This window comes from Odocoileus virginianus, chromosome 30 (assembly GCF_023699985.2).
Source record: "Odocoileus virginianus isolate 20LAN1187 ecotype Illinois chromosome 30, Ovbor_1.2, whole genome shotgun sequence".
NCBI lineage: Eukaryota > Metazoa > Chordata > Mammalia > Artiodactyla > Cervidae > Odocoileus > Odocoileus virginianus.
Genome location: NC_069703.1, coordinates 4,438,741 through 4,451,041, shown reverse-complemented (window position 1 = coordinate 4,451,041; position 12,301 = coordinate 4,438,741).

The following is a 12,301-nucleotide window of genomic DNA, read 5'->3' as shown; positions in this document are numbered from 1 at the left end:
CTACTAGTTTTGTGGGAAAAAAAAGCAAAACTAGTTATAATGGTAAAAATTTTTTTCCTAGTGTTATTTTAATCCTTATAAATATGACAAAAATACCCCCTATAAAGGATAATAGCTTTTCTGTAATCCACAGAATACAAAATATTCCTGATGGCACCATATCACAAGAAATAATTAATAAGAGTTTTTTACTGGACAAATCAATCAAGGAAAAAATTTTTGCATTACTTGGGTTAATTAAACTTTTTCTGTTGTAACCTAAGATACTCAAGATGCATACTGACAAAAACCTTACAAAAATTTCAGGCTGTGTTCATGTGCCTTGGTATATTTATATGGTGGTAATATCAATTCATGGGCTTCCCAGGTGGCATAGTGGTAAAGAATCCACCTGCCAATGTAGGAGACACAAGAGACACAGGTTTGATCCCTGAATCAGGAAGATCCCCTGGAGTAGGAAATGGCAACCCACTCCAGTGTTCTTGCCTGAAAAATTCCAGGAACAGAGGAGTCTAGTGGGCTACAGTACATGGAGCTGCACAGAGTCAGACACAACTGGGGGACTGAACACACACACAATATCAACTCACACTGGGAACTTGAAGAGAGGTAGGAGGATGCCATCTGTGAAGGATTTATATGTGATATTTCTATATTGGTAGTATCTAAAATAAGTTGTTCTTTCATCTAACTATTGACATGCAAATCTACCAGTAGAGGATAGAGAGACTAGTTTCCATTGCTCTGAGCACAGGTTTCTCTCTTGGCTTTTGATCCTTAAACACTATATTTGAAACTAGTTTTACAGTTGCAATAATAGCAAATGATACTGTGTAGACTGTGTATGCTATACAAACACAACAAAAAAGCTTCTGACTTGCTTGTCTAGAGGGGCTAGGCCACAGAATCACTTTAGGTATTTTAGTCACTAAAAAGGTAACATTTGTGTGCTGCTTAATAGCTCCTATTGCATTTGGATCCTTGAGTAAAATTCAGTAGTAATCCAGTTGGACGCCCAACATGGGAAAAACCAATCCATTGGATATTGTTTCTGTTTAGGACTTTTCCAAATTGAAAATTGTTTAAGAGATGCTTTATAAACATTTGTTATGTCATTTTTACTTGTTGCTACTGTCAGTTCAGTTCAGTTGCTCAGTCATGTCCAACTCTTTCTACCCCATGGACTGCAGCACGCCAGGCTTCCCTGTTCATTACCAACTCCCGGAGCTTGCTCAAACTCATGTCCACCGAGTTGGTGATGCCAGCCAACCATCTCATCCTCCATCGTTCCCTTTCCTCATGCCTTCAATTTTTCCCAGTATCAGAGTCTTTTCCAAGGAGTCAGATGTCTGCATCAGGTGGTCAAAGTATTGGAGCTTCAGCTTCAACATCAGTCCTTCCAATGAATATTCAGGACTGATTTCCTTCAGGAAAGCATTAATTATTTAGCGCTCTTTGTTAAGAGGACTTTAAATTGTTCTGAGCAGCCATCATCCTGTAGATTCATATACCAGATAACTTTACATAAAAAACTTGAATAATCTGAGTAAATATGATGAAATTTTGTGAGAATGATGCTCAAAACCAAAATGGTGATGTAGACCCTAAAATCTGATAATTTATTTATTCTTTGTGTGCTCATCTTATTGCTTCAGGGTAAAGGAATAGAAGAGGAACTAGAAAAAGATTTTTTTTTTCCCTTTTTTTAACATTACAACAGAACTTCCTCAGGATATATGAAAGCTGAATGCTGGGCTTCATCAAGTTTAATCCAATCGACTAAAGCTGATAAATGACCATGAACTTTGAGGGTCTTCAGTAAACCAGACCTCTATTAGATCTAAATGAAGATGCTTGATGAATGAGTAATGGAATTTTTTTCCTCCTCTGACTGAGGATTTCATTAAAAAATATGATCATGTCAAAAGTCTTTGTGTATGTGTGTGTGTTTGTGTGTAGGTCCATGAGTTTTAACCCTTGCACAGATTTTTGCTATCACCACCATAACCAATTGTTGTTCAGTCACTCAGTCATGTTTGACTCTTTGTGACCCCATGGACTGCAGCACGCCAGGCTTCCCTGTCCTTCACCAACTCCTGGAGCTTGCTCAAATTCATGTCCATTGAGATGGTGATGCCACCCAACCATCTCGTCCTCTGTCATCCCCTTCTCCTCCTGTCTTCAATCTTTCCCAGCATCAGGGCATTTTCTAACGAGTCAGCTCTTCACATCAGGTGGTCAAATATTGGACACAAAACAACTCCATCATACCCTAAATTCTTCTCCTACTGCCTTTTTGTAGTCAAATATTCTTTCACCCCGATCCTTGGTACTGACATGTTCTCTGTTTCATAATTTTGTTTTTTATAGGATATTATATTTATGATCATCTATATGTAATCATCGTGTATGGGGCCTTTGGAACTAACTTCCTTCACTCAGGATAATCCTTTAAGATCCATATTGTTACACTTGTCATAATTTGTTTTTTTAATTGATGAACTGTAGCCCATTGTGTGAGTATAACACAATTTATTGTCCATTCACTTATTGAAGGATATTTGGTTTCTCTCTCCAGTTTATAGAGATTATAAATAAAGCCTTTTAACTATTTATGTACAGATTTTTGTATGAAATAAGTTTTAATTTCCCTAGGATAAATATCTAGGAGCTGGAATGTTGGGTAGATAACAGACATATGTTTAATTGTTTAAGAAACTGCCAAACTGTTTTCCAAAATATCTGTACTATTTTACATTCCCATCAACAATGTTGTGAGTTCTGGTTTCTCTCCATACTCACCAGCAGTTTGCACTGATAATTTTTTAAAAATTATCTCTAATATGTTTGCAGAAATAACTCATTCCTTTTTTTTTTTAATTTGTTTATATTAGTTGGAGGCTAATTACTTTACAATATTGTAGTCGTTTTGCCATACATTGATATGAATCAGCCATGGATTTACATGTGTTCCCCATCCTGAACCTTCCTCCCACCTCCCTCCCCGTTCCATCCCTCTGGGTCATCCCAGTGCCCCAGCCCTGAGCACTTGTCTCATGCATCAAATCTGGATTGGTGATCTGTTTCACACTTGATAATATACATGCTTCAACGCTCTTCTCTCAAATCATCCCACCCTCGCCTTCTCCCACAGAGTCCAAAAGTTAGTTCTATACATCTGTGACTCTTTTTCTGTCTTGCATATAAGGTTATTGTTACCATCTTTCTAAATTCCATATATATGCATTAGTATACTGTATTGGTCTTTCTGGCTTACTACACTCTGTATAAGGGGCTTGAGTTTCATCCACCTCATTAGAACTGATTCAAATGTATTCTTTTTAATGGCTGAGTAATATTCCATTGGGTGTATGTACCACAGCTTTCTTATCCATTCGTCTGCTGATGGGCATCTAGGTTACTTCCATGTCCTGGCTATTATAAACAGTGCTGCGATGAACACTGGGGTGCACGTGTCTCTTTCAGTTCTGGTTTCCTCAGTGTGTATGCCCAGGAGTGGGATTGCTGGGGAATCTCCACACTGTTCTCCATAGTGGCTGTATTAGTTTGCATTCCCACCAACAGTGTAAGAGGGTTCCCTTTTCTCCACATCCTCTCCAGCATTTACTGCTTGTAGACTTTTCAATAGCAGCCATCTTGACTGGCGTGAAATGGTACCTCATTGTGGTTTTGATTTGCATTTCTCTGATAATGAGTGATGTTGAGCATCTTTTCATGTGATTTTTAGCCATCTGTATGTCTTCTTTGGGGAAATGTCTGTTTAGTTCTTTGGCCCATTTTTTTATTGGGTCATTTATTTTTCTGGAATTGAGCTGGAGGAGTTGCTTGTATATTTTTGAGATTAATCCTTTGTCTGTTGCTTCATTTGCTATTATTTTCTCCCAATCTGAGGGCTGTCTTTTCACCTTGCTTATAGTTTCCTTTGTTGTGCAAAAGCTTTTAAGTTTAATTATGTCCCATTTGTTTATTTTTGCTTTTGTTTCCAATATTCTGGGAGGTGGTTCATAGAGGATCTTGCTGTGATTTATGTCAAAGAGTGTTTTGCCCATGTTCTCGTCTAGGAGTTTTATAGTTTCTTACATTTAGATCTTTAATCCATTTTGAATTTATTTTTGTGTATGGTGTTAGAGAGTGTTCTAGTTTCATTCTTTTATAGGTGGTTGACCAGTTTTCCCAGCACCACTTCTTAAAGAGGTTGTCTTTTTTCCATTGTATATCCTTGCCTCTTTTGTCGAAGATAAGGTGTCCATAGGTTCATGGATTTATCTCTGGGCTTTCTATTTTGTTCCATTGATCTTTATTTCTGTCTTTGTGCGAGTACCATACTGTCTTGATGACTGTGGCTTTGTAGTATAGTCTGAAGTCAGGCAGGTTGACTCCTTCAGTTCCATTCTTCTTTTCAAGATTGCTTTGGCTATTCGAGGTTTTTTTGTATTTCCATACAAATTGTGAAATTATTTGTTCTAGTTCTGTGAAAAATATCATTGGTAGGTTGATAGGGATTGCATTGAATCTATAGATTGCTTGGGTAGTATACTCATTTTCACCATATTGATTCTTCCAATCCATGAACACGGTATATTTCTCCATCTATTTGTGTCCTCTTTGATTTCTTTCATCAGTGTTTTATAATTTTCTATATATATGTCTTTTGTTTCTTTAGGTAGATATATTCCTAAGTATTTTATTCTTTTTGTTGCAATGGTGAATGGTATTATTTCTTTCTCTTTCTGTTTTCTCACTGTTAGTGTATAGGAATGCAAGGGATTTCTGAGTGTTAATTTTATAGCTTGCAACTTTAATATATTTATTGATTAGCTCTAGTAACTTTCTGGTAGAATCTTTAGGGTTTTCTATGTAGAGGATCATGTCATCTGCAAACAGTGAGAGTTTCACTTCTTCTTTTCCTATCTGGATTCCTTTTACTTCTTTTTCTTCTCTGATTGCTGTGGCCAAAACTTCCAAAACTATGTTGAATAGTAGTGGTGAGAGTGGGCACCCTTGCCTTGTTCCTGATTTTAGGGGAAATGCTTTCAATTTTTCACCATTGAGGGTAATGTTTGCTATGGGTTTGTCATATATAGCTTTTATTATGTTGGGGTATGTTCCTTCTATGCCTGCTTTCTGGAGAGTTTTATTTTATTTATTTTTTTTTCCATTTATTTTTATTAGTTGGAGGCTAATTACTTTACATCATTACAGTAGTTTTTGTCATACATTGAAATGAATTAGCCATGGATTTACATGTATTCCCCATCCCAGTCCCCCCTCCCACCTCCCTCTCCACCCGATCCCTTTGGGTCTTCCCAGTGCACCAGGCCCAAGCACTTGTCTAATGCACCCAACCTGGGCTGGTGATCTGTTTCACCCTAGATAACATACATGCTTCAATGCTGTTCTCTTGAAACATCCCACCCTCGGCTTCTCCCAGAGTCCACAAGTCTGTTCTATACATCTGAGTCTCTTTTTCTGTTTTGCATATAGGGTTATCATTACCATCTTTCTAAAGTCCATATATATGTGTTAGTATACTGTACTGGTCTTTATCTTTCTGGCTTACTTCGCTCTGTATAATGGGCTCCAGTTTCATCCATCTCATTAGAACTGATTCAAATGAATTCTTTTTAATGGCTGAGTAATATTTCATGGTGTATATGTACCACAGCTTCCTCATCCATTCGTCTGCTGATGGGCATCTGGGTTGCTTCCATGTCCTGGCTATTATAAACAGTGCTGTGATGAACATTGGGGTGCACGTGTCTCTTTCAGATATGGTTTCCTTGGTGTGTATGCCCAGAAGTGGGATTGCTGGGTCATATGGCAGTTCTATTTCCAGCTTTTTAAGAAATCTCCACACTGTTTTCCATAGTGGCTGTACTAATTTGCATTCCCACCAACAGTGTAAGAGGGTTTCCTTTTCTCCACACCCTCTCCAGCATTTATTGCTTGTAGACTTTTGGATAGCAGCCATCCTGACTGGCGTGTAATGGCACCTCATTGTGGTTTTGATTTGCATTTCTCCGATAATGAGTGATGTTGAGCATCTTTTCATGTGTTTGTTAGCCATCTGTATGTCTTCCTTGGAGAAATGTCTGTTGAGTTCTTTGGCCCATTTTTTGATTGGGTCATTTATTTTTCTGGAGTTGAGCTGGAGGAGTTGCTTGTATATTTTTGAGATTAATCCTTTGTCTGTTGCTTTGTTTGCTATTATTTTCTCCCGATCTGAGGGCTGTCTTTTCACCTTGCTTATAGTTTCCTTTGTTGTGCAAAAGCTTTTAAGTTTCATTAGGTCCCATTTGTTTATTTTTGCTTTTATTTCTAAAATTCTGGGATGTGGGTCATAGAGGATCCTGCTGTGATTTATGTCGGAGAGTGTTTTGCCTATGTTCTCCTCTAGGAGTTTTATAGTTTCTGGTCTTACATTTAGATCTTTAATCCATTTTGAGTTTATTTTTGTGTATGGTGTTAGAAAGTGTTCTAGTTTCATTCTTTTACAGGTGGTTGACCAGTTTTCCCAGCACCACTTGTTAAAGAGGTTGTCTTTTTCCCATTGTATATCCTTGCCTCCTTTGTCGAAGATAAGGTGACCACAGGTTCGTGGATTTATCTCTGGGCTTTCTATTCTGTTCCATTGATCTATATTTCTGTCTTTGTGCCAGTACCATACTGTCTTGATGACTGTGGCTTTGTAGTAGAGTCTGAAGTCAGGCAGGTTGATTCCTCCAGTTCCATTCTTCTTTCTCAGGATTACTTTGGCTATTCGAGGTTTTTTGTATTTCCATACAAATTGTGAAATTATTTGTTCTAGTTCTGTGAAAAATACCATTGGTAGCTTGATAGGGATTGCATTGAATCTATAGATTGCTTTGGGCAGTATAGCCATTTTGACAATATTGATTCTTCCAATCCATGAACAGGGTATATTTCTCCATCTGTTTATGTCCTCTTTGATTTCTTTCATCAGTGTTCTATAGTTTTCTATGTATAAGTCTTTTGTTTCTTTAGGTAGATATACTCGTAAGTATTTTATTCTTTTTGTTGCAATGGTGAATGGTATTGTTTCCTTAATTTCTCTTTCTGTTTTCTCATTGTCAGTGTATAGGAATGCAAGAGATTTCTGTGTGTTAATTTTATATCCTGCAACTTTACTGTATTCATTGATTAGCTCTAGTAATTTTCTGGTAGAGTCTTTAGGCTTTTCTATGTAGAGGATCATGTCATCTGCAAACAGAGAGAGTTTCACTTCTTCTTTTCCTATCTGAATTCCTTTGACTTCTTTTTCTGCCCTGATTGCTGTGGCCAAAACTTCCAAAACTATGTTGAATAGTAGTGGTGAGAGTGGGCACCCTTGTCTTGTTCCTGATTTCAGGGGAAATGCTTTCAATTTTTCACCATTGAGGGTGATGCTTGCTGTGGGTTTGTCATATATAGCTTTTATTATGTTGGGGTATGTTCCTTCTATGCCTGCTTTCTGGAGAGTTTTAATCATAAATGGATGTTGAATTTTGTCAAAGGCTTTTTCTGCATCTATTGAGATAATCATGTGGTTTTTACCTTTCAATTTGTTAATGTGGTGTATTACATTGATTGATTTGCAGATATTAAAGAATCCTTGCATTCCTGGGATAAAGCCCACTTGGTCATGATGTGTGATCTTTTAAATATGTTGTTGGATTCTGTTTGCCAGAATTTTGTTAAGGATTTTTGCATCTATGTTCATCAGTGATATTGGCCTGTAGTTTTCTTTTTTTGGTGACATCTTTGTCTGGTTTTGGAATTAGGGTGATGGTGGCCTCATAGAACGAGTTTGGAAATTTACCTTCTTCTGCAATATTCTGGAAGAGTTTGAGTAAGATGGGTATTAGCTCTTCTCTAAATTTTTGGTAGAATTCAGCTGTGAAGCCACCTGGTCCTGGGCTTTTGTTTGCTGGAAGACTTCTGATTACAGTTTTGATTTCTGTGCTTGTGATGGATCTGTTAAGATCTTCTATTTCTTCCTGGTTCAATTTTGGAAAGTTTTACTTTTCTAAGAATTTCTTAGAAATTTCCATTTCTTCCAAGTTGTCCATTTTATTGGCATAGAGCTGCTGGTAGTAGTCTCTTATGTTCCTTTGTATTTCAGTGTTGTCTGTTGTGATCTCTCCATTTTCATTTCTAATTTTGTTGATTTGGTTCTTCTCCCTTTGTTTCTTGATGAGTCTGGCTAACGGTTTGTCAATTTTACTTACCTTTTCAAAGAACCAGCTTTTGGTTTTATTGGTTTTTGCTATGGTCTCTTTTGTTTCTTTTGCATTTATTTCTGCCCTAATTTTTAAGATTTCTTTCCTTCTACTAACCCCGGGGTTCTTAGTTTCTTCCTCTCTAGTTGTTTTAGGTGTAGAGTTAGGTTGTATATTTGACTTTTTTCTTGTTTCTTGAGGTAAGCCTCTATTGCTATGAACCTTCCCCTTAGCACTGCTTTTAAAGTGTCCCATAGGTTTTGGGCTATTGTGTTTTCATTTTCATACATTTCTATGCATATTTTGATTTCTTCTATGATTTGTTGGTTATTCAGAAGCGTGTTATTTAGCCTCCATATCTTGGAATTTTTAATAGTTTTTTTTTTTTTCTGTAATTGAGATCTAATCTTACTGCATTGTGGTCAGAAAAGATGACTGGAATGATTTCAATTTTTTTGAATTAACCAAGGCTAGACTTATGGCCCAGGATGTGATCTATTCTGGAGAAGGTTCCATGTGCATTTGAGAAAAAGGTGAAATTGATTGTTTTGGGATGAAATGTCCTATAGATGTTAATTAGGTCTAGATGGTCCATTGTGTCATTTAAAGTTTGTGTTTCCTTGTTAATTTTCTGTTTAGTTGATTTATCCATAGGTGTGAGTCAGGTATTAAAGTCTCCCACTACTATCGTGTTGCTGTTAATTTCCCCTTTCATACTTGTTAGCATTTGCCTTACACATTTCAGGGCTCCTATGTTGGGTGCATATATATTTATTATTGTTATATCTTCTTGTTGGATTGATCCTTTGATCATTAGGGAGTGTCCTTCTTTGTCTCCTTTCACAGCCTTTATTTGAAAGTCTATTTTATCTGATATAAGTATTGCAACTCCTGCTTTCTTTTGGTCTTCATTTGCGTGAAATATTTTTTTCCAGCCCTTCACTTTCAGTCTGTATGTGTCTCTTGTTTTGAGGTAGGTCTCTTGTAGACAGCATATACAGGGGTTTTGTTTTTGTATCCATTCAGCCCATCTTTGTCTTTTGGTTGGGGCATTCAACCCATTTACATTTAAGGTAATAATTGATAAGTATGGTCCCGTTGCCATTTACTTTGTTGTTTTGGGTTTGAGTTTATACAACCTTTCTGTGTTTCCTGTCTAGAGAAGATCATTTAGCATTTGTTGGAGACCTGGTTTGGTGGTGCTGAATTCTCTCAGCTTTTGTTTGTCTGTAAAGCTTTTGATTTCTCCTTCATATTTGAATGAGATCCTTGCTGGGTAAAGTAATCTGGGATGTAGATTTTTCTCTTTCAGGACTTTAAGTATGTCCTGCCATTCCCTTCTGGCCAGAAGAGTTTCTATTGAAAGACCAGCTGTTTTCCTTATGGGAATCCCCTTGTGTTTTATCTGTTGTTCCCTTGCTGCTTTTAATATTTGTTCTTTGTGTTTGATCTTTGTTAATTTGATTAATATGTGTCTTGGGGTGTTTTGCCTTGGGTTTATCCTGTTTGGGACTCTCTGGGTTTCTTGGACTTGTGTGACTATTTCCTTCCCCATTTTAAGGAAGTTTTCAGCTATTATCTCCTCGAGTAACTTCTCATGGTCTTTCTTTTTGTTTTCTTCTTCTGGGACTCCTATGATTCGAATGTTGGGGCGTTTCACATTGTCCCAGAGGTCCCTGAGGATGTCCTCATTTCTTTTGATTCTTTTTTCTTTTTTCCTCTCTGCTTCATTTATTTCCACCATTCTATCTTCTACCTCACTTATCCTATCTTGTGCCTGTTATTCTACTGTTGGTTCCCTCTAGAGTGTTTTTTTATCTCATTTATTGCATTATTCATTATTAATTGACTCTTTTTTATTTCTTCTAGGTCCTTGTTAAACATTTCTTGCATATTCTCAATCCTTGTCTCCAGGCTATTTATCCGTAACTCCATTTTGTTTTCAAGATTTTGGATCATTTTTATTATCATATTCCTAATTCTTTTTCAGGTAGATTCCCTATCTCCTCCTCTTTTGTTAGGTTTGGTGGGCATTTTTCGTATTCCTTTACCTGCTGAGTATTTCTTTGCCTTTTCATCTTCTTTAGATTGCTGTGTTTGGAGTGGCCTTTCTGTGTTCTGGTAGTTTGTGGTTCTTCTTTATTGTGGAGGTTCCTCCATTGGTTTGTCAAGGTTTCCTAGTTAGGGAAGCTTGCATCAGTGTTCTGGTAGGTGGAGCTGGATTTCTTCTCTCTGGAGTGCAATGGAGTGTCCAGTAGTGAGTTTTGAGATGGGTCTATGGGTTTGGTGTGACTTTGGGCAGCCTCTATATTCCTGCTCAGGGCTATGTTCCCGTGTTGCTGGAGAATTTGCATATTATGTCTTGTTCTGGAACTTATTGCCTCTTGGGTAGTAGTTGGTTTCAGTGTAGGTATGGAGGCTTTTGGATGATCTCTTATTAATTAATGTTCCCTGGAGTCAGGAGTTCTCTGGTGCGTTCAGGTTTGGGGCTTAAGCCTCCTGCCTCTGGTTTTAGTCTTATTCTTCCAGTAGCCTCAAGACTTCTCCATCCATACAGTACTGATAATAAAACCTCTAGGTTAGTGATGAAAAGATTCTCCACTGTGAGGGACACCCAGAGAGGTTCACCGAGTTACATGAAGAAGAGGAGAGGGAGGAAAGAGATAGATGTGAGCAGGAGGAGAAAAAAGGGGGAATCAAGAGGACAGAGACAGATCTAGGTAGTACTCTGTTCCCTAGGTGTTTTCCAAAGCCCAGAACACCCACAGAGATTCACAGAATTGGGTTGAGAAGAGAGGGGGAGGGAGGAAATAGAGGGGACCTGGGGGAGAAAAGGGAGAGTCAAAAGGGGGGAGAGAGTTATCAAGCCAGTAATCACACTCCTGAGTAAAAATGGGTACTGAAGATTGGATTCTTAAATGTACAAAATTGATATAAAATACTAAAAAACAAAGATTAAAAATCTAGAGTAGAGGTTAGACTCTTAAAAATACAATATTAAAAAAAAACAAAAACAAAAAGTATAAGCAATATATATGAAGTTCGCTTTAAAAATATGGTTTTTTTTTTTTTACAAGGTAATAATGGGTTATAAAAATGAAAATTAAAGGAGTAATAGAGGAGTTAAAAAAGAAGAAAAAAACTTTTTTTTATAAAAAAATAGTAATAGTAAAAATATACCTAGCAGTTTCTCTGGAGCTGTTGCGGGTAGTGAGGGTTCAGTTCAGTTTCAGAGAGTTCCTTGTTCCAAGTTACTCTTCTCGATATCTACAGGCCCTTTCCAGTGTAGTCAGTGTTAACTACAGGGATTTTAACCTGTTGCACCTGTCACTTCTACAGCGGTTCCCTTTGTTTGGCTTCTGTTTGTAGGTCTCTTCAGTGTCTAATTTCCACCCTGACACAAGCGGGCAGAGGTGGTCTCTTGTTTAGGTTCACTTGTTCAGTCCTGCTGTGGGGAGGGAGGGGCGCTGCAGACAAATCTCACTGGCCTGTGTGGGGAGCACTCGCAGTGTTCTGGCCACACTGGGTTGGCCCCCGCTCGCGCGTGTGTGCTTCCCCGTCTACACTGCTCAGGCTCCAGGTTGCTCTATAGGGAGTAGGCCCTCAGTTGCATGTGGTTCCTGTTTTCGGGTACTCCACAGAAGCGCAGACTCGGTTGGGCCTGCATTTTATGCCTTCCCCGGTCGGAGCAGCTCAGGCAACCAGGAGCTTGACGAGTGCACTCTCCCCGGGTGCAGTGCGACTTCTCCCCTCTCCGTCCCAGCCTCAGTTTCCGGGTGCGCCCTGTCTGGTGCATCTTGTGTCTCTCCTGGGGAGCTGATCTCTGGCTGCGACCCTCCCGGTAGATGTCAACCATCCAGAATCTCAGGAAGTCTTTGGCTAGAAACTGGAAGCCTGTTTGCAGTTTGGTAGGGGATGCCCTGTCTGGGGCCCAGTTTGCCCCTTTCTGGGTCTGGCTGGCGCCCGCCTCCCACCTACCTCCGGGAGGGGATGGGCCGGTCCTCAGCCAGCTAGCTCTTCTCTGGTATTTCTCAGTCCTTTGTTCTGTGAATGGGCTGGCA